Source organism: Eretmochelys imbricata, chromosome 4 (genome assembly GCF_965152235.1).
Source record: "Eretmochelys imbricata isolate rEreImb1 chromosome 4, rEreImb1.hap1, whole genome shotgun sequence".
Lineage (NCBI taxonomy): Eukaryota > Metazoa > Chordata > Testudines > Cheloniidae > Eretmochelys > Eretmochelys imbricata.
The window spans coordinates 29,038,039-29,062,904 of record NC_135575.1 but is presented as its reverse complement, the minus strand read 5'-3'; positions in this window follow the sequence as shown (position 1 = coordinate 29,062,904).

Here is a 24,866-nt window from a genome sequence, read left to right as displayed (position 1 = left end):
AAAAGGAAAGATAGTGTCGATACCAATGAAGCTAACAGTCAGGAAGGCAATACTGAGAGTAGAACGACTGGACTCAATTGGATTAGGAAAGTGGGTGAAGCCAAGCAGCAACAATTAAGCTATTTGTACACCAAGGCAAGAAGCCTGGGTAACAGAATGAAGGAACTAGAACTACTAGTGTGGGAGGTGAAAACAGATATTATACGGATAACAGAAACATGGTGGAACAGTAGCTGTGACTGGAGTACAGGTATTGAAAGGGAGCTGCTGTTCAGGAAAGACAGAAATACAGGCAAAGGTGGTGAAGTAGCATTGCATATTAATGATGAGATAGACTGTAAAGAAATTAGAAGGGATGGAATAGATAAGACAGCGTGTTTGGACCAACATTGCTGTGGGAAAGAAAGCTACTAGAGGTTCCCCTGGGCTAGTGCTTCAGGTGTGTTACAGAACCCCAAGTTCCGATTTGGATATGGATAGAGACTTCCTCAATGATTTTAATTAAATAAATTCTACTGGGAATTATGTGATTATGGGAGACTAACTTCCCGCATAGAGATTGGAGGACAATGCGTGAATTAACAACATTAATAACATTAAGACAAACACTATTTTTAACACACTAATTGAGAGAATAAAAGGATTGAGCCAAGTTCCTCTCTACCACCCAATGCACATACCCTGCAAGACTTGCACTCCAGGTTAACCCCTTGATTTTAATAAGCCCCTTTAGTAGCATGCTGGGGCCATTCCAAAGGGTTTACAATGCTCTTAAAGGGGCCCACTGCCCTCTCACACCCATGTGAGAAAGAAGAGTCCTGCGGCTACCTCTATTGCCCTACAAGAGGAGAGGAGTTGCTTGTGACAAGGCCCTTCTTCCCCACCTTCCTCCCAACTCCTACAACCAACCATCCTCCTTCAGAACAACTACCCAACTACTCTCCCCTTCATTTCTAATCATTCCAAAGAGAGAAAACAAAAGTTAGGCACGAAGGGGTTAAAAGTAAAATATCCTCACAGAATAGTCAGTTAATAGAAAAACAGACTCAAGTAAATATTTACCTTCAATTAGAATCTGTTGAAAAACCTCAAATTATTTTGCTTACTCCTGCTACTATTTGTGTAACTTTATTAACTTTTCAGGTCAAAACGCATGCTTCCTCTGAACAACAAAACAACAAAAAGACTAGAGTCCCAGAATATGCTAAGGAAGATACACAGAGTACTGGCTGCACATTTGCAAATAGAGACAGTATGGATTTGAGAGACTGAAGAGACAGATTTTCAAAAGAACTCAACTCCCATTTAGGCACCTAAGAGAAGAAGACAGATTTTCAGAATTGCTGAGCACCCAGCAGCTTTCGTTGCCCTCGGTGTTTTTAAAATATGAACAAACTCCACTGCCGGGGCATTCTCAGCTCTCTGAGTTTTCACAGCTAATCAGATCAACAGGGGTTTTGGGGAAATGGTTGATTGGGACACTTCAAACTAGATTGGGAAAGTAACTAGAAAATATATTGCAGCAAACTATTTTGCACTGCCAGCGAAATGGACTAGATGACCTAATAGGGCTTGTCCAGCTCTGATTCCTATGGGCTTGATTATCCTTTGGACTACATGCTAGTGTAGGGCAGTAAGCAGGAGTGAGAATCCCTTTATGTGCCTGCATAGGCTACCCAAACCTCAAATCCAGCTGCACAGTGGTAGATGGGCCACAGCAGCTGTTACTCTCCTTCTACTGAGCAGGTACATGAGGCATGAGCAGGGACAGATGACATGTGCGAGGAACCTTGGCTCTACCACCTAAGTATGCCATCCCGAAAAGCTGAACCAGGGTGGAGGGGATATATTTGCAGTTAATATGGAGTAGCAACAAATGACTCCCTTCCTACAACTCCCCAGGAGCAAGGTGGAAGCACAGTGGAAATCTTTCCCAGTACTGCTCCACATTTCTCTGTATACTCAGGACTGGTGGCAAAGTCCCAGTCCAGCCCTATGGTTCTTAAAAGTCCTCATTTCTACTGAGTTGTTTTTCTATTCTGGCAGATCTGAGTGACATGAAGTGGTTAGAAAAGCGATAGGAATAGACAACTTGTTCTGTGGCAGGTTCTTTATAATGTGCCCAGTCCTTTCCCCCCCTTACTCACTCATTTTGCTCCCCCTGGTATTCCGTGATTCATATGCCATAATGTGATTTTAGCCGCTTTCCTTCTCTCTGAATTGATGTTTCTTTCCATTGCTGTTAGCTATCATGTTATTCAAATTCAAAACGTTATTATATTTCTCCTTTTTTTATGATCAAACCTTATTAACATCCTGACTTCAACTCCTTCTACTTTTCAGTACCCTTAAAGTGTACCCAAATGCCTCCAAGCTTTAAGAAGGAAAAGAAAGCCATACAATTAGTTTACAAAGGAAAGGCAGCTTATAGCCTTCCTTTTGAAATCCAGAATCACAATGTTTACACCTTAACATTTTTATACAAAATACTAAAAAACTCTCTTTCTAGTGCATATATTCTTGGTTAGCGCCTCCCCACCACCTCCATAACCCTCATTATGGCATTTTCTCCTATACAAATTTCAATCTGATACTTTGACCATTACAAGATACTTCCATCTCATTATATGGCCAGCTCTTAAAAGCTATTTTAATCAATTAATCTAGTGTAAATGGCTGGAAGCGTAATCTGGGATCATAAATCACATGACATAGTATATTTCTGGGTCCAGTATGATGGATTTTATAAGTCATTGGTCCTCATAAAAAGATAGGGCCCTACCTAGGGCACTTTGAGAAATAGCTACAATCTTGTGGTTTTAAAACATTGACCTTGATAGTATGTGAAGGTGGGTCACAAAATAATTCTCTGACATTTCTAAGAACTGAAATTGTAATAATTTGTTATGGAATTTATAAACCAGTGCCTCAGTTGGCTCTCCAGCTACATGGTCTGGACAAACTGGAGAAATATAGGATGACGTAAGTAGGATAAAATTCAGTAAGGACATATGCAAAGTACTCCACTTCGGAAGGAACAATCAGTTGCACACATACGGAATGGGACATGACTGCCTAGGAAGGAGTACTTCAGAAAGGGATCTGGGGGTCATTGTGGATCACAAGCTAATTATGAGTGTGTTGTTGTTTTGTAACACTGTTGCAAAAAATGCAAACATCATTCTGGGATGTATAAGAAGGAGTGTTGTAAGCAAAAGATGAGAAGTGATTCTTCCACTCCACTGCACTGCTGAGTAGGCCTCAGTTGGAATATTGTGTCCAGTTCGGGGCACCACATCTCAGGAAAGATGTAGACAAATTGGAGAAAGTCCAGAGAAGAGCAACAAAAGTGATTACAGGTCTAGAAAACATGACCTATGAGAGAAGACTGAAAAAACCTGTGTTTGTTTAGTCTGGGGAAGTGAAGATTGAGAGGGGACATAGCAGTTTTCAAAGTACATAAAAGGTTGTTACAAGGAGGAGGGAGAAAATTTGTTCTCCTTAATCTTTGAGGATAGGACTAGAAGCAATGGGCATAAATTGCAGCAAGGGTGGTTTAGATTGGACATTAGGAAAAACTTCCTTTCAGGGTAGTTAAGCATTGGAATAAATTCCCGAGGGAGGTTGTGGAATATCCACCATTGGAGATTTTTAAGAGCAGGTTACATAAACATCTGTCAGGGATGGTCTAATCTTAGTCCTGCCATGAGTGAAGGAGACTGGACTAGATGATCTCTCGAGATCCCTTCCAGTCCTACGATTCTATGATTCTATGGAGTCCTTAAAATAAAAGGATAACAAGGTTTATAACCTTTAATTACCTACAGTACACACAGACCAAATTAAAAGAGTTTGGGCATGTTAAATTGGATGCGTGAAAATTCAGGAGCTGTCCTATGGCTATTGTTTATGCTGTGCTAAACTGTACCAAGATAGGAAACAAATACTTAGGGCCAGACATCAGCTGCTATAAAGCAGCACAATTCCATTGAAATGGATGGAGCCATGCCTATTTTCATGAGAGTCTGGTCCTTCAACTGAATTTCTGGAAGGTTGAAATTGTAAGCCTTTGCCTACTAGCTCACAGGTCCTTTATAAATTTTACAGGTGGGCAGAGTTCATATGGGATTTGTGACTTCAGAGTTAGAAACAGTCTGTTTAGCTTTTCCATATTATATACTAATCTTCCTTTCGGCTAAGCACTTACACACAACTCTGCTTCTATTATTTCTGATGTTCTTCCTGCTGTTATTAGAGTATTTTGGCCTTCAAAATCCTCTCCTCCCGCTCCTACCAGCTCAAATAATCTGTATTATTTAATGAATTTACATTTTGGATATGCCTTTCACACTTGTGCTACGGTGCAGAGAAAACAGCTAAACAAATACAAAATGCACTGATAAAATCTGGTCAATAGTACTTAAATCCTACAAGACAACTGGACAAATTGGAGACAGTTCAGCAGAGGGCAATGAAAATGATTAGGGGGCTGGGGCACATGACTTACGAGGAGAGGCTGAGGGAACTGGGCTTATTTAGTTCACAAAAGAGAAGGGGTGGGGGGATTTGATAACAGCCTTCAACTACCTGAAGGGGGGTTCCAAAGAGGATGGAGCTAGGCTGTTGTCAGTGGTGGCAGACGACTGAACAAGGAGCAATGGTCTCAAGTTGCAATGGGGGGAGGTCTAGGTTGGATATTAGGAAAAAACTATTTCACTAGGAGGGTGATGAAGCACTGGAAGGGGTTACCTGGGGAGGTGGTGGAATCTCCATCCTTAGAGGTTTTTAAGGCCCGGCTTGACAAAGCCCCGGCTGGGATGATTTAGTTGGGGTTGGTCCTGCTTTGAGCAGGGGGTTGGACTAGTTGACTTCCTGAGGTCTCTTCCAACCCTAATCTTCTATGATCCTATGAAGACAGAACTTCTAAAATACCTTTCAGGGCAACTAGCAGAGTATCTGTCGTGAAGGTCACCAAATTTCATCTCAAAAATCAAGGCAATAAGTAATTTAATTGAGCATGCCTTGTTGCCAGCCACCTCCCATTGATGTCAAGGCACTTAGATGATCTCAGTTGCTATGGTATCAGAAGGGACAGACAAATTATATTTAGTGCATTCTCACTAGAACTATAGCTGTTAAAAATGGGGAAGTCTTAGGAATGTAAACCCAGCAATTTCAAACTATAAATGGAAAGATGCAAGATTTAAAACAAAACCAATGATGCTATATTTTGGAGGTATGGTATCTTCAGTTTAGCAGCATCTGAAAGCTCATAGTCAGTGCATATTTCATGAAAGATATACACACCAATTTCATTTTTGCTTCAAAAGTGGTGAATTGCAAAAGGCAATGTCATACCATATCATAAACAAAAGCAGAGACAATTTGTTACAAAGTTTTTCTCTATTTGCACAAGTTCAAGGAACAGCTGTAAGGTAAAAATATAGCTCATTAGGAACAGCATTTAATAAGGATCACTTGCTTACACCAAATCAAATTTAAAGTATCTGGATTTATTAATTTGGCAGTTGGAATACAGTTCCTTCCAAACCTGTCTGTGATTTATTTGGTATTCAAGATATATAACCAAAATAAGTTATATGAGTACTACATAGACTAGTTACACTATATAGTTATAGTACAAGGTAATTAGACCCTCACCACGGGATAATGCAACAGTGCCACAAGAGTGTAGGGCAATCTTTGGGGCAACATGGACCTTCACTTTGAATATTAACATAGTGCACAAAAAAAACCCCCAAGCCAGATACTTGGACCCTTTTCCACGTCATTTGCACTGCTCTGGCTCTGCAGCAGGCAGTGCAAAGCATCCAGAAAGCTATTGTGAACTAGGGGAATCCTCAGCTGTCATAAAGCCATTTTAGCCAGTTCTATGCCATGCCCCCAGCCCCTACTGACCGCGTTGTTCTAGGCTGTGGTCAGGGTGAGAGGGTACAGAACTAGATTATATTATGGTACAACAATCCACAGCCAATAAAGCAATCCCCAAGTAAGCTTTCCTGCCACTCTTAGAGCAGCCCATAGGCTACTCTAAATTTTGCAGAGGCCATTGTGGCCCCCAGGTAGTCTCACAATTAGAGGAGCAAAAATATGGCTTACCATCACCTTTCCTTTCCCCATCAAGAGTCCAGCACTAAGCACAGTTCCAACAGCTGGGGATTGAGCTCAACATGGCCAAAGCCCAACTATGTTTTCTTATCAAATTACACTTCCGGGTGCTGGAATCAGAAATACTCATGTCATTAGACATGATGCGCCTGATTCTTATTTACACCTGGTCTACAAAGGTATAACTCCACTGGCTTCACTTCAGTTACTCCTGATTTGCAGTAGTGTTGGTGAGAGGAGAATCAGGTCCAACATCTGTGAGAATTAGGTTCCTAATTCCTTCATTTGCTTTTGAAAATCCCAAGCTAAATTCCTCAAAACTGCAACTCTAACTGCCAATTCACAATATAGATCAAATAAAATATATATACCAGTCAAATCATTTGTGTCTCTTTCCACTTCATGACACCTACAGGTCAAGGTATAAACAGAAATCTACTGATAGAAGATCCTGGTCATACAAGCAGATTGCTTTTAAAATACGTACAATCTATCTGTTATATAGCAAATGTTATATTTGGCAGCAGCTCATTATTTGCCATTACACACATGTTCTATCATTGTTGAATTGGACATAAAGATGGTTCCTGTTCAAAGTATCAGGACAGGATCCAACATATACATGAAATTTCCTGGAAATGGCTACACTTCACTAATTTTAATGATTTTGCTTTAAAGCACACACTGTACAAAAGGTTTCACTGTGGAATAATTGTGTAAACTACGTTGTTCCCAGTGATATGAAGAAGAACAAATAACCACAGTTTTCTCTCTCTCTCTGTACAGGCAGTGATCACAGGGTTAGAACTCTTTAGAGCATAGGATGTATTAGTTCCACATATCCTGCTATTGGTCTTTCAGAAACTCCCACTGATTTGTATGGGAAATCCAAGTGAAGCACAATTAACTTGTTCCAAAGCTCAGTGAGCAAATGGAACTCTTTTAATGGACATCAGTGGGTTTGGATTGGGTCAGTGGAAGAAGATGGTCACTATAGCATGTCAGTTTCCTGGGGTCATCTTTAACAGATGCACTTCTGGATTCCTTACATTTGTCCACTGCTTTTGAGTGGTGAATAAGTGGGATATAGGGTAACATTTTCAAAACAGCCCAAGTGATTTATGAGCCTATGTCCCAATTTCAAAGGTAATTTTGTCTCATATGTGCTTGAGTCACTTTTAAAAGTGGCATCATCTCAATAGGCACTTCTGAAAAATGTACCCAGGCTCTTCTGTGCAAGCTACACCACCAACATCGTGCACATTTTCTACTCCACTTGAAAGATCAGAACATGTCACAAATTAAAAGAGTCCCAAGTAGGGTTGGCTGGAAAACAACAGTTCTATTTTGCAAAAAATTCCTAGGTTTCAACACTTGTTTTCATTGAACAAAACAGAAACCTTTCGTTTTTGTTGTATGGTGTGACTGGGCTTTAAAAAACACTAGAGACACCAACCCCAGAATAGCCAAGAGCCCAGTGAATGAGACACAGGATGTACTTGAACTGAATTTCCACATTCGAGGTGAATGCCCTATCTACTGGGTTATTAGCCACTGTGGTGCAGTGTACTCCCTATATGGGTTCTGAGATGGCTGAGGTAGACCAGGCGGGCCCAATCAGCTAATTAGACTGCAAATTGGGGGAATTAAGGGTGGGAAGAAAGCCCTAATTAGGAGGAAACTCACCTGAACAGAGTTGGGCTGGGCTAGTATAAACCCAGGAAGAGGAGGGAACCCAGGGAAAGAATAGGACCCTGGGAGCCTTGCCTAGAGGGAAGGGCATATCCTGAAGAGAGCAGGATGAAGAAGAGAAGGGGTAGGAAGAAGGCCAAGGAGCAAGGCTGGGGTCTTACCGGATCTTGGCTGTGTGTTGTAGAATCCCTGGCCTGGAACCCACAGCAGAAGGTAGGCCCGGGTTCCCCTACCTGACACTGGGGAAGTGGCACTGGTGGAGCAGTGAACTGGAAGACTACTTAAATCACTGTGAACATGTCAGAGCTTTTGAAGGACTATATCCCAGAAAGGGGGAATGCTGAGTGACCTGGACAGAGGGCCGAGTCACAAAGAGGTGGCAGCATCTCCTGGAGCGAGAGAGGGGCTGTGGACTGAGAGTGAAAGACAGAAAGATGGTGTGCCATCGCAGGATGGGGCGTCTACCTCCCAGAGACAATCCCCAGCCTGGTCAGGAGGAGGCATCATTACAGCCTTGAGTAGAGCACTCCATCACAGTCACGCATATGCTCCTCCTTCCCAATGACTTTTTTTTTTGTTAAAACCAATACTTTCCCACAAAACATATTCATTGTGACAAACTGGCATTTTTCCACAGAAAGTAGTAGTTTTTTTCAATTTTTTTCAACCAACTTTAGTCCCAAAGATCCTAGGAAATTCAGAACACCCCAAGTGTTGCAAAACACTCATTGAATGCTGAGTACTTTAAATTGCAAGGCATAACATTGTTGTGAAATTACCACACTGCTCAAGTAAATAAGGAGAAGCAGGAAGGAGTATTGCCCCACTTACATGTTCTGAGGAGGGTTACTTGGCTGCATCCTGTGAGTTCTGTGTTTAAAACCCCCAATGAATGATGCAGACTGAAAAAACATGAACTTCACTTTAGGTAACACACACACACACACACACAGAGTTGCATAGTTTCACTACGCAAAGTCGGGGCAGGATTGAGGAACTCATGCTGAGGGTTTGAAGAAAGAATAATTTCTCTAGTGTGGAGTGGTCGGAGGGCAGGGTTTCCAAATCCATCACTATGCCTACACCTGCCATCCTCCATGCAAGGGCTGGGTTCATGTACACTACAGGCGCTACTAATGCTCTGAGGCTGCAGTGCAGATCACAGACCAGCTCCGCCACTGCACTGCTGTCATGGGAGGGGCTTTTTCCCACCCCTACATCCCTAACCAACCTGGAGCATCTACAGAATCTCCAGGACTCAGGGTGCTAATTCAGACTGTGCGCTGGTTCTGACAATTTGGTCCTTCAGTGAGACTATGTCTGCATGGCAAAGCAGAGCAATATCAGTCAATCTACGATGGCTAAGAGATATGTAGTGAGATAAGGACAAAATTTATGTATTATGGCGTGACTCTCAGGCCCATTTTAGACTGGGTTCAATAAAGTTTACACCAGTGTGAGAAGAGAATCAGGCCCTATATACTCCACCACATTTATTTTAATGGGGGAGGAGGGGAAGCATATCCCTTGGAATTTCACTGATTTCACATCTTTTGTTATCATTTCCCTCATTTCATTGTGTAAGTTTCTTCTGCGCAAAATATGCATGATCCCCTTTATATCACTGATACTTTTTAAAAATAAACGTAAGTTTAAACAAACTTAAAAAGTCCCGCCCATTCAAGTCAATGGGAATTCTGTCTGAGTTAGGCTACAGGATCAGGTCCATTATGGGGAAAAATCCTGTTTCAGCAGCACAGTTGTCTTTAATCACATATCTGTTATGCTACGGACATTGATTTATGGAGCGCTCAACCATAGAACTCAGGTTGTATGATATATAACCATGGTTTTCATCTCAAAGTATAATTTGGATATAGATATCTAATTAAGTGGGAATCACTGTAATGCACTCCGGTGATAGATAAGTAGACATTATCCTCCCATTTGGGGTTAATGGCATACTACCATTACAATTAGTGTGTTATTTTCATAAAACACAGGATTTGGGGGAGGGTGTGTGTTTTCTGTTCTGTCTCTTTAAAGATATGAGGCCATCAGCTGCACCTTATGATGACATTCCATATTGAAATGTTAAAATAAACAATGTCATGAAAGATTCATGCAATGATTTAATTTTTTGCCTTCAGGTAAAGTGCAAGGTCTTCCTATGCGCACAGATGATACTGCAACATTTTAAATCTATGTATATTGAAATTAGAAAGTGCCTACAGATATTAGTTCTATGGACAATTGCTGTCATTGCTCTGACCCCAAAAGGTAAAACATTAGGAACACCATGAGACCCATATATGATACTAAGAATAGTGCCTCCAAGCAGAAACTACCCTTTTTGTTGTATTGCTTCCATTTCATCCAATACCCTTTAGTGTAATCAGTTATGACAGTGGTTTAATCTTTTATAGTATTTATATTTATAAATAATATAAATAATCAGAAACTACACTAACATCACCAATGTAAAAGTACAATTAGTCAGTGACTTCTTTCTCTAGTGCAAGTGGAAATGAGAGGAGTAACCTCTATTTTTGATAGGAATAATAACCTAGAACAACAAGTGAACCAGTATTTAGATTGAAATGATGAGATTGAAATAATGAAGAAAATAAAGTCATAAAAGTACAGGGCTGCTAGTGGTGAATATCTGTTCTATTTCTATTTGAAAAACTTTGTAGTAACAAGTAATCCAAATGTTACTTACGGAAAACTGCAAAAGCAAATGAAACTTGGGAATGACATAACTTTGGTGCACTAAAAAGATCCTCATTTAGCAGGGTTTTTTTTTTAATGAGATCTCTATTAGATTTATTTTTAACAGGTGCATTCAATTCTTGTGGCAAGCCTATTGCAATGTACCTTTTCCGCCTTGAGAATTGTATTGGTTCTTTTAACAGGTTCATTCCTGTATCACAGAAGGGCATATTACATGTCTCACGGTGTGTGATTTGATTTGTTGCAGTGAAAGTGTATGCTGTCATTTATTTGCTACATACTTTGGTGCTTTGCACAAATTTCAATCCAGAAATGAAAGGGTTAAAGAGTTTCAAAATGCATGCACAACATCTAAGTATGGGCTGAAATGGATTCCACTTATGCTATTGTACTTTTACAGGTGAGAAGTGCTTGGGCGAAGTGTAAAAGGAGATGACAATTAAGCAAAATTTTCTAGTCTAAATTGTGAGAAGTAGGGACTCTGTCTTCCTATATGTTTATACAGCACCTAGCATGCTTCTGACACTGATATAACAGAGATAATAGTCTGCTCCTGCAGTATTTTGAGTTGAGTTTAATCTGGAGATCTAAGAACTGATAGGACTTTCTAGAAGTGGGCAATACAGATTGCTATATTGCTCTAAAATTCCTAAGACTTTTTTAATTCTGTGTTGCTTGTGCAACCGTTGGCAGGTCACTTTGGATCAATCTTTTTTAAAAAATGGAGGTGTAAGGTCTACACACAAAAAATGCAGGTTAAAAAGTTTATCCCCATTTTCACATAGACCTACTGCAACTGCACACGGAAACTGAGAAAATACACAAGCAAATGGCTATTTCCTCACTACTTAGTTTCTGACACAGTTACCTATTTTGCACATGCAATCACAATAATGCCGTTTACAAATACAGAACTATTATTGGTGAACGTGAAAGTTTTATGTCAGTGAGTTCCTGAACACTCCACACATCCTACTTCTCTCTCTTCTGTGCAGAAGATGAGAGGAGGGGAAGTAGCCAGGTACCAGAACTGGTGTCCTCCCAAAGAAAGCGTTTTACTTCTTGGGGATTTGGGGTGAGGGGGTTGTTGTGCAGCTTGACCTCCCCCACACCCCAATGATTCTTTGCCTGATGGGCTTTGCTTGTGTTCTGGCTGACAGAAGAGCAGTTAGATATTTGCATTATTTAAGGCTGTGGTTCCCAAACCACAAATTGTTACACCGCTTGTGCAGGGAAAGCCCCTGGCGGGCCGGGCCAGTTTGTTTACCTGCCGCGTCCACAGGTTCGGCTGATCGCGGCTTCCACTGGCTGCGGTTCGCTGCTCCAGGCCAATGGGAGCTGCTGGAAGCGGCAGCCAGTATGTCCCTTGGCCCGCGCTGCTTCCAGCAGCTCCCATTGGCCTGGAGCAGTGAACCGCGGCCAGTGGGAGCCGCGATCGGCCGAACCTGAGGATGTGGCAGGTAAACAAACCGGCCCGGCCTGCCAGGGACTTTCCCTGCACAAGCGGTGGAACAAGTTTGGGAACCACTGATTTGAGGGATGCTTGGTCTCTTTATGACAGGTTTCAGAGTAGCAGCCATCTTAGTGTGTATCCGCAAAAAGAAAAGGAGTACTTGTGGCACCTTAGAGACTAACAAAGTTATCTGAACATAAGCTTTTGTGAGCTACAGCTCACTTCATCGGATGCATGCAGTGGAAAATACAGTAGGGAGATTTTATGTACACAGAGAACATGAAACAATGAGTGTTACCATACACACTGTAACACTGTAACAAGTGTTACCATTACACACTGCTGGTAATAGCTCAGGTAAGGTGAGCTATTACCAGCAGGAGAGAAAAAAAAAACACAACCTTTTGTAGTGATAATCAAGGTGGGCCATTTCCAGCAGTTGACAACAACGTGTGAGGAACAGTGGGGGTGGGGGGAGAGGGGAATAAACATGGGGAAATAGTTTTACTTTGTGTAATGACACATCTACTCCCAGTCTTTATTCAAGCCTAAGTTAATGGTGTCCATTTTGAAAATTAATTCCAATTCAGCAGTCTCTCATTGGAGTCTGTTTTTGAAGTTTTTTTGTTGAAGAATTGCGACGTTTAGGTCTGTAATCGAGTGACCAGAGAGATTGAAGTGTTCTCCAACTGGTTTTTGAATGTTATAATTCTTGACATCTGATCTGTGTCCATTTATTCTTTTACGTAGAGACTGTCCGGTTTGGCCAATGCACATGGCAGAGGGGCATTGCTGGCACATGATGCATCTTTATGCATCTCCGTGGTGGGTGACTAGCAGTAAGTAGTGACAATCTGCATTCTCCAGTGTCAGGGAGGCACTGTACACATGGGATAATTATCAACTAATATCATCCTCAAGGGCCCAAGGGATGGATCCCATGTCTCTGTCTTAGAGGCAGGGCATGGGTTGTTGCAGTGATGTGTGTCTACATGGCCACCTCTGAAGGGGAATTCCCCATTCAGGATACCAGAACCACTTAGCAGGCGTGCAGTCAGCCTGAATAGGAAACTGTTAACAGTTTGCAATGCCTCCCTTTGAATCCCGCTGAAATTTCAGCAAGAACCTTATTTTTTTATTCGATTGCCCTTCATCTCTCCCTGTTTCTTCCTACTGGCTTGATTCTTCCATATTAACAAACCTCACTGGATTGCTGCTGCCATGCTTGGTTTTTCTGTCCAATCTACCAATTACAGTGGTATTGAAGTGTCGCTGGCTCTAGTTTTGTCTATGATTTAGCTTAGTATATATCCTGCTATGGCTTACACTATGCCTCAGACATTTTAGACTGATCAACAAGGCCTCTCAGCAACTCCACGGGGATGGTCATAGGACATGCTTCCTGCAGCTCTGCATCTCCCTGGAGCAGCATTACAACTGCAATCATATCTCTTGGGATGACTCCTTCATTGGTATGAAAGGTCATTTACCAAGGTATCCTATTTAAAACAATTTACTATATTAAATTACCCTCATGTAACTGAAAACCTGTGCTGTGTTGCCCAATAAAAGCATATGACCAAAAGGCACTCAAAATCGGCCCTGATTCAATTTAAACCTATATTTAATGAACCAGTGGTTTGCATGAATTTTGTTTGTCAGCCAAATTTCTAACTATTCACCATTAAGATCCACAATGTCACTTTGTGGGTGCTTCTTCTAGTTTGCTTGGGAAAATTAACGTAGAGAAAGTCATCCGGTATTTTATATTATGGCTACTAATTCAATTTCCTGTTTAGAATCCAAACCTTGCCTGTAGGTTCACAATGAAATCTGACCACAAAGAATCCTTTCAAACATAAGTTTTGTGTATGCATGCAAATAAATACTGACAAGAGCCCAAGGATTTGCACAGGTCTACACAGCAAAACTATGATTCTTGACGTAGAAAATTCTCCCAAATTCCATCATCTATATCTATAGAACCTGGTTGGCTAAACTTTCTGCTCCAACTTCATAGATTCATAGATATTTAGGTCAGAAAGGACCATTATGATCATCTAGTCTGACCTCCTGCACAACGCAGGCCACAGAATTTCACCCACCACTCCTGCAAAAAACCTCTCACCTATGTCTGAGCTATTGAAGTCCTCAAATCGTGGTTTAAAGACTTCAAGGAGCAGAGAATCCTCTAGCAAGTGACCCATGCCCCATGCTACAGAGGAAGGCGAAAAACCTCTAGGGCCTTTTCCAATCTGCCCTGGAGGAAAATTCCTTCCCGACCCCAAATATGGCGATCAGCTAAACCCTGAACATATGGGCAAGATTCATCAGCCAGATACTATAGAAAATTCTTTCCTGAGTAACTCAGATCCCACCCCACCCCATCTAATATTCCATCACAGGCCATTGGGCCTATTTACCATGAATATTTAATTACCAAAACCATGTTATCCCATCATACCATCTCTTCCATAAACTTATCGAGTTTAATCTTAAAGCCAGATAGATCTTTTGCCCCCACTGCTTCCCTTGGAAGGCTGTTCCAAAACTTCACTCCTCTGATGGTTAGAAACCTTCGTCTAATTTCTAGTCTAAATTTCCTGGTGGCCAGTTTATATCCATTTGTTCTTGTGTCCACATTGGTACTGAGCTTAAATAATTCCTCTCCCTCTCCGGTATTTATCCCTTTAATATATTTATGGAGAGCAATCATATCTCCCCTCAACCTTCTTTTAGTTAGGCTAAACAAGACAAGCTCCCTGAGTCTCCTTCAGCTCTGCCTGCCTCCCCAAGCCACATATAGCATTAGTGAATACATTAGAAGGAGCATGCTTAAGACAGCCCTATGACATAAGTTTTATAAGAATGGGGTAGTAAATCTGACAGGCATTTAGACAGCTACAGTGCAAAGTAGAACTGCCTGAAATGCATTACCCAAGAACAAATATAAACCAAAGACTGCCTCCCCGACGCCCTCTCTCCAGTTATCGAGAATACATTGTCTTTTAAGGGCTGAAGCTCTTAGCTCTGGTAGCATAGGGAGATTTATGTACATAATTGTTTTTGTTGGTGTATTATGTGGATAGGGGGAACTACATCATAATAATAGCACTTAGCTTTTATATAGGACTCTGCATCAGTAGATCTGAAAATGCTTTATAAAGGAGATTGATATCATTATCTCCATTTTACAGATCGGGAAATTGAGTCTCAGAGTGGTGAAGGTCACCCAGCAGGCGAGTAAAAGATTTAGGAATAGAACCCAGATCTCTTGAATCCCATCTATAAAGCCACACTGCCTCGTAAATAAAACGTTTTGATACTGCTGGTGTCTCCTAGAATGAGGAGCATCATACCAGTGCTGAGAGAGAGCTCATCAACCTGAATTACACCTTTTCCTGTGGAGTTTATTAGCTCCACTCCTTTACCTGAAAGAAAGGGCTACTTCTGTCAGCTGAGACATTTGTTGAATGGACTAACCTTCTGATAAGGATTTTCCATGATGCAGGTAGGCAAAGATCCTTACAGCTGGAGAGGGCCCACAGTTAGGACATACTGTTCATTCTTCCAGGTTAAAAATGGATTGGAACAAAATGAATCACAAGGATAATACAGATGGTACATGCTAAGTATGGCTCACACCCTGGGAAAGCGTCACCCTGGATTTTCATCACAGTTGTGTCAATTGTAATGTGAAACACAATGATGATGAAGGTGAGCCAGACGACAAATCTATGTGAGTGTATGTGACCAGGAGGGCAATAGCAACAAACACAGTGAAACACAGGCCACAAAAAAATGTATGTTGCTAAACTCTCTGGGCTAGATAGTGGTTTTGGCCGTGCCATGCAGAAGCATAAGGGGAGGAAGAACCCCACTTGTATCCTTGCTTGGGCTCCCTGACCTGTGTTCTGAGTATGCAGGTGTAAGCAGGCACTGTGCACCTGCTATTCCTCATCTCCACAACAGGTGATCAGGGAGGGGCAGGCCCTTGATTCCATCCCCAACAAACCTGCTTGCACAGCTGAGCTTCGTGGAGCATGTTGTAATTTGCCAGCTGCAAATTGCTATGAGTGCCCCTAAACACATAGATTAAACACACAGACACATATATATATATATATATATATATATATATATATATACTCTGTGTGATGAATACAAATATATTCAAATATATACAAAAAACCTAAATCTAATCTGTGTTTCGGGGCCGAGAATGGTGATCATTTAAAAAGTCAGCATTTGCTGGTGTTTACGACACAGTAATATATGAGATGACTATACTTTTCTCTTCTACTTAGAAGAGGAGACATTAGTCTATGGTAGCTGTGTAGAAATTATATGATGCATTTTTACTATCTTCTGTTAAATCTATAGGTCCTTAATGCAGCCACCAGCATACTACAAAGTATGCAACACACACACACACACACACACACACACACACACACACACACACATTAATGAGCTTTTATAAACCATCTGCTACAATACATAGCATCACATTCAGTTTGACCTTTAAACGAATCTTTGCTTAGCACAGTGTAAGCTGTTTTAGACAAGGAAAAAGTCTAAACCTCAGTCACCTTTGGGATTCATTGTAGTAGCCTGGCACTGTCAAACGTGTGTTGTAATAGCATAACTTTGCTGCAGAAGGTTTCCACTGGACAACGTTTAACTAGTAATTCAATTGATAGTCTCACCAGATCAGTGTTTACTCTAGCTGGACTCACCGTACCCCGTACGCTGGTAAGGAGAGAACAAAAAGCCACTTGAAGAGAATCCCTGTGAATACCTGCGGGGCAGGCTGTTTTACTGAAGATTAGAGAACATTATGCAGCATGTTTTCCCAGAGCAATAGCAGAGAGGGTGGTGGCCGGGCTACAGGGGGACAGGTTATTTTCCTGCTATGAATAGTGAAAGGATGAGAAGTACTGGACTAGGTTAAGGCAATCCAGGGACATAGCCACACCTTGACGCAAGGATCCCTGGGCCTCCACCCCTCATTTGCAATGGTGATGGCAGGGAGTTCCATTCTCCCCACTAAGTAGCAGGGTCCCTGAGAACAACTGGGATGGTGTCAGGATTCGCCTTTCCTCCACCACTTTCTCGAGCAGGAACAGCAGCAGGGTATCCTTGACATTAGTTACCCCAGCATCCAGGTGCATTTCCTGGGCTGAGCCCACTGCACTCTTCACCTTCTGCAACACATGAAGGCCTCTCTTAAGGTGGTGTTAATGCGGCCCTCACAGAGCAGTCGGGACTTGGAGTTAACTCTCCTTTCGAAATGCATGAGGCAGCTCCCACTTATTACAGCTATTGTTTCAATCTGTCTGCAAACTCAGGCAGATGTCTCAACACTGGTTATATTCTGGTCACAATGTCAAGCTTTTCTTTACAACCATGAAGATTAGAAATGTATGTATGTCTCATAAAGAATTAACTATTATTCATAACTGACGGGGAGGAAAGACAATGGAGGAGGTTTGTTTGTTTGATTTCAGTTTATGATTTATTTAAAAAATAATCATTCCAGCAAGCATTTAAAAACTAGGAGAATATTTTAAATGTATTTCTAATAGCTATGGATGGCATTTAACATTTAGGACCCCAATGTTGCAAAGATTTATGCACATGCTTAACTTGAAGCATGTGAGTAAAACCATTGAAGCCAACAGGATGATTCACTTGTGTAAAGTTAAATAGTACCCAAGTCTATGGAGGTTTAATGTCTTATTGTGCATCTATTGTGAAACATGTGGATGTTGCAAAGAATTATTAAAATCTAAAATATTATCCTCATGAATAAATGCATTAATTTATTGTTCCCCATTGTCTATTTCTAAGTAGCTCATTTTTATTACAACCATAGTCATGTAGTTCAAAGTCTGTATTTTGTATCTTAAAAAAAATGTCCACATTACATTATTTATTACATCCATAATTATCAGCACAGTACATCTGTAACATTTCTAATGAACACAGAATACTTTAACATAGTGGATTTCTCTACCAACAAAATATTTCTATCGACTGTTCTTTTTGTTGCATCTTTAGAAATGATATATTCTGTAAAATTCCACCAGGGAAGAGCGAACACAGTGTTTTACCCTGAAAACCTTTGAGAGCTAAATGTCCATGGTTGCAGAATAATGCAAAGAAGGGACAAATCATAGCACTTCTGCATTTTTCTTGCTAATACTTGCATAGGAACTGAAGGTTAGTGAGGGCAGTCCTCACTATCAGAGGATAACATTCCATGTCACTGCAGAGTTTTAATATCATGTCTATTAATAGGGGCACATCTGTTCTACAGGCCTGTATTATGCAGGTGTCTATTTCTCTTGTGTTTTTTGATTATACAGTAGATAATTAGTTAGACATGATTACCTGCAACCCCCGTTCGGACCACTTATCACATTATCAGAGACTTTTGTTTCTAATTATGACATATGAAACAAAGAAATTATATCTTTGTACCTACTATGCTGAAATGTGTGTTCTTTTGAAGAAGTCGATGGGTCCTGATTTTCCTCTCACAACAGATATATACACTAGTGTAACTCCATTGACTTCAGTGGAGTTACTTTTGTTTTATACCAATATATGAGGCAAATCAGGCCTTCTATTGTCTTCTTTTTCATGCATTCTCATCTCTTTGCATTTTGAGTTTACATAGTGCTCTGTACCCTAATTTAAATTTAGGATACTGTCTTTGTCAACTAATTACAATCTAAACTCCACTAGAAGAGTATGCCATTCCCCAGGCCTGAAGGGCAAAGGCCTCTTCTCATGAAACAAATTCATCTACCATCTTTGTGTTGACAACTCAGATTTACTTCTCTGCTCCAGACCTGAGTCCTTCTGTCTCAAGCCAAATCTTGGCCTGTCTCGCTGACATCTTGTGGATATTTAGCCATCAGATGAAGCTCAACATCATTAAAACAGAACACTTAATTTCTTCCCCTCTCACAACTGCTCTCGCCACTTCCTTTCTCAATCATTGTGGACAACATCGTCATCTTGCCTATCAGTCAGACCCATAACTTGGGTGTCATCCTGACTCAGGTCCTCACATCCATTTTATGTCTAAATCTTGCAGATTCTTTCTGCATGACCTCTCTAAGATGAGTCCATCCACACAGCTAGAACTCTTGTCTAATCTGTTCTCATATCAGGTCTCCATTACTGCAGCATCCTTTTCTCTGGCCTAGACAAAGGCAATCATATCCATTCAGAATGCTGCTGCGAAGATCATTCTCCTAGCCTGTCGCCCCTCTCTTTGCATCCCTCTACTGGCTCCCCCTCCTTTATAACATGAAACATAAGTTGCTTGTATTCACTTTCAAGGACTGTTATCTCTCATTCGCCATCGAAATGTTAGCTCCTGCCTCCCATTGCTGCATGACACCAGCCTCCATTGCCTTTTGTTTAATCTTCAAAGAAGCACCTCTGTGCTTTCTCCCATGTTGCCCCTCACACTTGGGAGGAGCTCCCTGTAAACATCCGCAAAGCCATCTCATTATCCTTCTTAATATTCTCCTCTGCTGTAATGCCTACATAGAACAAAAAGCAACCAACCAACTTGACAATGGCTAGGATACTTGTGTGCTGAGACCACTGGCTATCATGCTGATCAATATTATCTCATTGGTTCCTTGGACACCCCGCATCTACCCATCTCCATCTGTTGTTTCTTGTCTTACACTTAGACTGTAAGTTCCTTACCATCTTTTTGTTTTGTCTTTGTACAGTGCCCAGCACAATGGGGTTCTGGTCCTTGATTAGTGCTCCTAGCTACTATTGTAATACAAATAATAAAACCAATGGGAGTTTTGTCATTCATTTCACCATCGTCTTTTCTCAGGGCTCAATCCTACAATCCCTGAATTCAGTGGGTAGGATTTTCCAAAGCACTTAAACTAAGTGATTTAGGAACCAACACCTCATTCACTTTCAATGAAAATTAGCTCCTGACACTTTCAAAATGGGACTTGGTTGCTTTTTAAAATTTTAACTGACCACTGTCACCATTCCAGAGCAGGACTGGATCCTCGTGCTTGTGAAGTAAAGAATACAGAACATGGCCCACAAATGTTAGTGAAAACAATGTTCTATTGCTTGTCACTACTGTATACTATATACCAAGAGCTTTGCTCTGAAATGTTATGAACTTAAACATCTCTCATGATGGCTCTTGTTCAGTGCACAGGGTCACAAATAGCAATATCAACTAATCTGTGAGGGAAAACCATATTCAAAGTTAAAATTAATTTCCCCTAATATCCTTCATGGATTTAGGTGGATAAATCTTATTTCTACAATGAATGTCAAAGTAGTAGCGAAGTGGAAGGAAAAAGTCAGAGGAGTTGTAAAAGTAATAAAGTACATTCCAGTGTCTAACAGGAAGACTGGAAAAGATTGAGCCACCTGATGAATAGCTGTAGCTTGGAATATGATGGGCATCATGCCTGGAATAATTAAGTATCAATAGACAGGCAAAAATGACAAGAATAAATGGATAAAATGTTAGTGTGGTGGTGGTGACTGGGAGGTAACTATATAGCTTATGAAATTTCCTCCTTCCTCTTCCCCAATTCCTCAATATTCTTCTTTGCTAAGCCACAGGTTTCTTTACCAGATTTTGAGCAATAATTTATTATTGTTAAACTGTCAGAGTAAATTCCATTATATGCCAGTCAAGTCTATAAGTTCAATTAAAATGACATGCATGGGTGCAAAAGGAGGGAGCTCTTAAATGAAATTTAATTCTGATACTTCTACTGTGGGAAGGTGTTTTGGCAAGCACAGAAAAAAATGGTGTTCCTGAGTTTCCTTCTCTGGAGACAGTTAACCAACGACAGCTATAGCTGGGCTTGATTAACTCTGCATGTTTTTCTTGACCTCATTAACAAAGTCAGCTGATGGATTTCCAGATCAATTTGTATGCAAATGTAACAGAAATGAGGTTGCAGTATAACAACTGAGCTGTCTACCTTCCCAGATTCCTTTTGATATCATCTTACCTCACTCGATGCAAAAGTGAGCAACAAATGCAAGGTGTAGCATGCATGCATTACCAGTCTCTTCTGACAGACCCCTTACCAGATCCTTGAAACAAGACAGTTCACACTTCAGCCTCAAAATATTTTTTGAAATCCAGCTTATCAAATAATTTTCACAAATACTCACCTCTTTCCTGGTGGCTTATATACAATCATTTCTCCAATTTCTCATGCATTCGAGTGCACTGTTTTGTATCTTCTGGAGAGACTAATTGTTATATGCTTGTGAGCAATGTAGTCCTGGTGTCTCCTTTTTGCAGGAGCAGGTTTTGGACCTTGGTATTGAATAAATGGTTTGGAGCAGGAGTCATGAGGGAAGAAAACTAATACCACAAAGTTTTAGAACCAGTAGCAGCAAGAAAATATTTACTATTAGACCCTTGGCTGGTGTAAATCAGAAAAGTTCCATTGACACCAAAGTGGTGCCAATATATAGGAATAAAACCTGAAGTTTTCCCTTTTCTCTTTACTACTTTCTCAGACAATATTCACTCTGAAGATAATAAGAGCATTGATTCAACAAGGACTGAATTAAAAGTGAGTAAGAACTGCAGGATTTGTCCTGTGGTATTTATTATAATATAACTGAACATCACTCTGTGTAACAATTTTCAACACTGCATTTTTAATGCGCTTAAGAAAATTAAAAAAAAAAAGTTGTGTAATTTCACAAAGGGCTAATTGCTCAGTCATAAATGCACACATAGGCCCATGATTAATCAGATTTGTCTAAATGAAGGTCTGTGAGGCCCAGACTACCACTCAGTTTCACCCCGGCAACCTCACTTATATTAAGGAAAGAGATAATGGGGTAAATAAGGAGTGGGATTAGACAGGTATAACTGAGGGCAGAATGTTGTACTTAATGCCTTTTATTGATCACTGTTTTAAAAAGCAAGCGCTTACACAATACCTACATTAGCAAAGCTTTTTACCAGCCAGAAGAGTGACAAATATCCACGGACTTTTAAAAAGTTGATGGCTATATAGAATCTGCCTATTGCCGGTGTTCTAGAAGAGATGCATATAGAAGTGCAGAATTTTAAAGGGCATCAACTTGACCTTTTAAACATGTAGGCCCAGCTTTTTAAAAAGACATTAGGTGTTGCTCCACTCAGCATTGCAAGGCCTAAATGACTAAGGGCTTGTCTATATGGTGCATTAGCCCACACTAGATTGGTGCAAGTTCTAGTGCGCACTAGCATGTCATTCACTAACTGACCCACGTGGACCCTGCTGACATGCACTAAAAGTTCCCTAGTGTGCATTAATGTAGGACTGTTTAAAACAAGATTATATTAATATGCATAAGGGAACTTTTAGTGCATGCCAGCAGGGCCCAGGCTGGTCTATTGTGCACAACACACCACTGTGCAGTAGAATGTACATCCTTCTAGTGCAGACTAACACACTGTGTAGACAAGCCCTTAGTTAGCCATGTCCTATTTTCAAAAGTGACTTAAGCACTTAGGATCCTAAGGGTATGTCTACACTACAAAATTAGGTCGAATTTATAGAAGTCGGTTTTTTAGAAATCGGTTTTATATATTCGAGTGTGTGTGTCCCCACAGAAAATGCTCTAAGTGCATTAAGTGCATTGACTCGGCAGAGTGCTTCCACAGTACCGAGGCTAGCGTCGACTTCTGGAGTGTTGCACTGTGGGTAGCTATCCCACAGTTCCCGCAGTCTCCGGAAATGAGATTCAAAAGTTTGCGGTTCTTTTCCTGTCTACCTGGCCAGTGCATCTGAGTTGAGAGTGCTGTCCAGAGCGGTCACAATGGAGCACTCTGGGATAGCTCCCGGAGGCCAATACCCTCGAATTGTGTCCACAGTACCCCAAATTTGACCCGGCAAGGCTGATTTAAGCGCTAATCCACTTGTTGGGGTGGAGTAAGGAAACTGATTTTAAGAGCCCTTTAAGTCAAAAAAAAGGGCTTCATCGTGTGGACGGGTGCAGGTTTACATTGATTTAACGCTGCTAATTTTGACCTAAAGTCCTAGTGTAGACCAGGGCCAAGTCTCACTGAAAGTCAACGGTACTTAGGCTCCTAAGTGCCTAAGTCACTTTTGAAAATGAGAATTAGCCATTTAAATCCCTTAGGTCTTGCAATCCTAAAAAGAGCAACACCTATATAACCTTAAAAATCTGTGCCACAGACAATCACAGAAATTGCCTGCAGAAATCATGAGTATGCAGTTCTGAAAATCTGGGTCACAGCAGTTTAGAAAGAGGAGCTATGGAAGACCTTCTTTTGTTATAATATTGATCCACCATAGTATACATCCACAGTTGCTCACAAATGTATACACCTGCAGTTGGCCCACTAAACTTTGAATATTGACCACTGTATTGGGAGTGGCTGGGACTATAATCACCACCATGCAGGACAATTACTTCTTGTTGGACAATTCTTTGATGGCAATGAATAAAAAGGTCTGAAGTGGGATAAATGTCTGAAATTTCAGATGCTTATCTTAACATATTTAGAAATTAGGCTGAAAATATCAGTCGTTCAGGAAATCTCTAGTTTTAGTTAAAAGACAGAAAAGAGTAAAAATAGATGTTAAATTTTCAGCAGGGAAAGTGATTAATAGTGGAGTGGCCCAAATATCCATTCTTGGACAGATTTTTTTTTTTTAAATATATATATTATGGCAGAGAGGTTTTGGCCACAACTTTTTTCTTTTGCTGAAAAATGCAGACTTGGGCTGACTGGAACATTTAACAAATGTGTGTCATTAAATTGATAAAAAAAATATAAATTCTGATATACTCATTGTTCCATTTCAACATTTTAAAATGAAACATTTTGACTTTGCAGCTTGAAATGACTTTTTGGTTCAAATGTTACTTCAATTTTAAGAAGGTAAAAAACCTTGAGAACAACAAAATATTTCATTTTGGGTTGAACACAGTGTTTTGTATGACAAAAAATTGATTTTTTTTTTACTTTTTTTGGTTCAGACAATGAACCAAAAAAAAACATTATTTATACACTTTTAATATTTATTAATAGATTCAAAAATGAAGTGGCAAAATTTGCAGATGATACAAAATAATTTAGAGTAATCAAAGCCAGAGCAGACTGAGGAGCTCCAGAGGGATCTAACACAGCTAGGCAGCACAGCGACAAATTAAATGCACTGTTGATAAAAGCGGGGTAATAAACATGGGAAGGAACAACTGACACAAATTAGTCACATTGATGGATTATGAATTCACTGTAGACATTAATTAAAAAGATGGGGTATCAAGGTACTCTCTCACCTTTAATACCATATTCAGTTATTGTCACCCAATTTAAAATGGATAAATCAGACATGGAGAAGGTCTAGAGAAGTGCATGGAAAGATCAGAGGCATGGAAAGACTTCCATATGAGGAGAGAGTGACAAATTTAGGATTAGAGGGGTAGCCGTGTTAGTCAGTATCCACAAAAACAACGAGGAGTCCGGTGGCAACTTAAAGACTTACAGATTTATTTGGGCATAAGCTTTCATGGGTAAAAAACCCACTTCTTCGGATTGTTTAGTTGAGCTAAGAGGAAGTGAATGAGGGGGACACTATCAGGGTATAACGAATGTTACAAAGGAGATGTAAAGAACACTATAAAGAAGGTCAGTTGGGTGCACTTGTGTACCCTTCTTGTAATAAAGCAATGGGGTTGCCAAGGAAAATGAAAGGGAACAGATTTAAAAATAAAAGGAAATACTTTTTTTTACACAACATAATTGTGAAATTCTCTGCCACGAGATACTATTGGCACCAATAACTGAGTAGGATTCAAG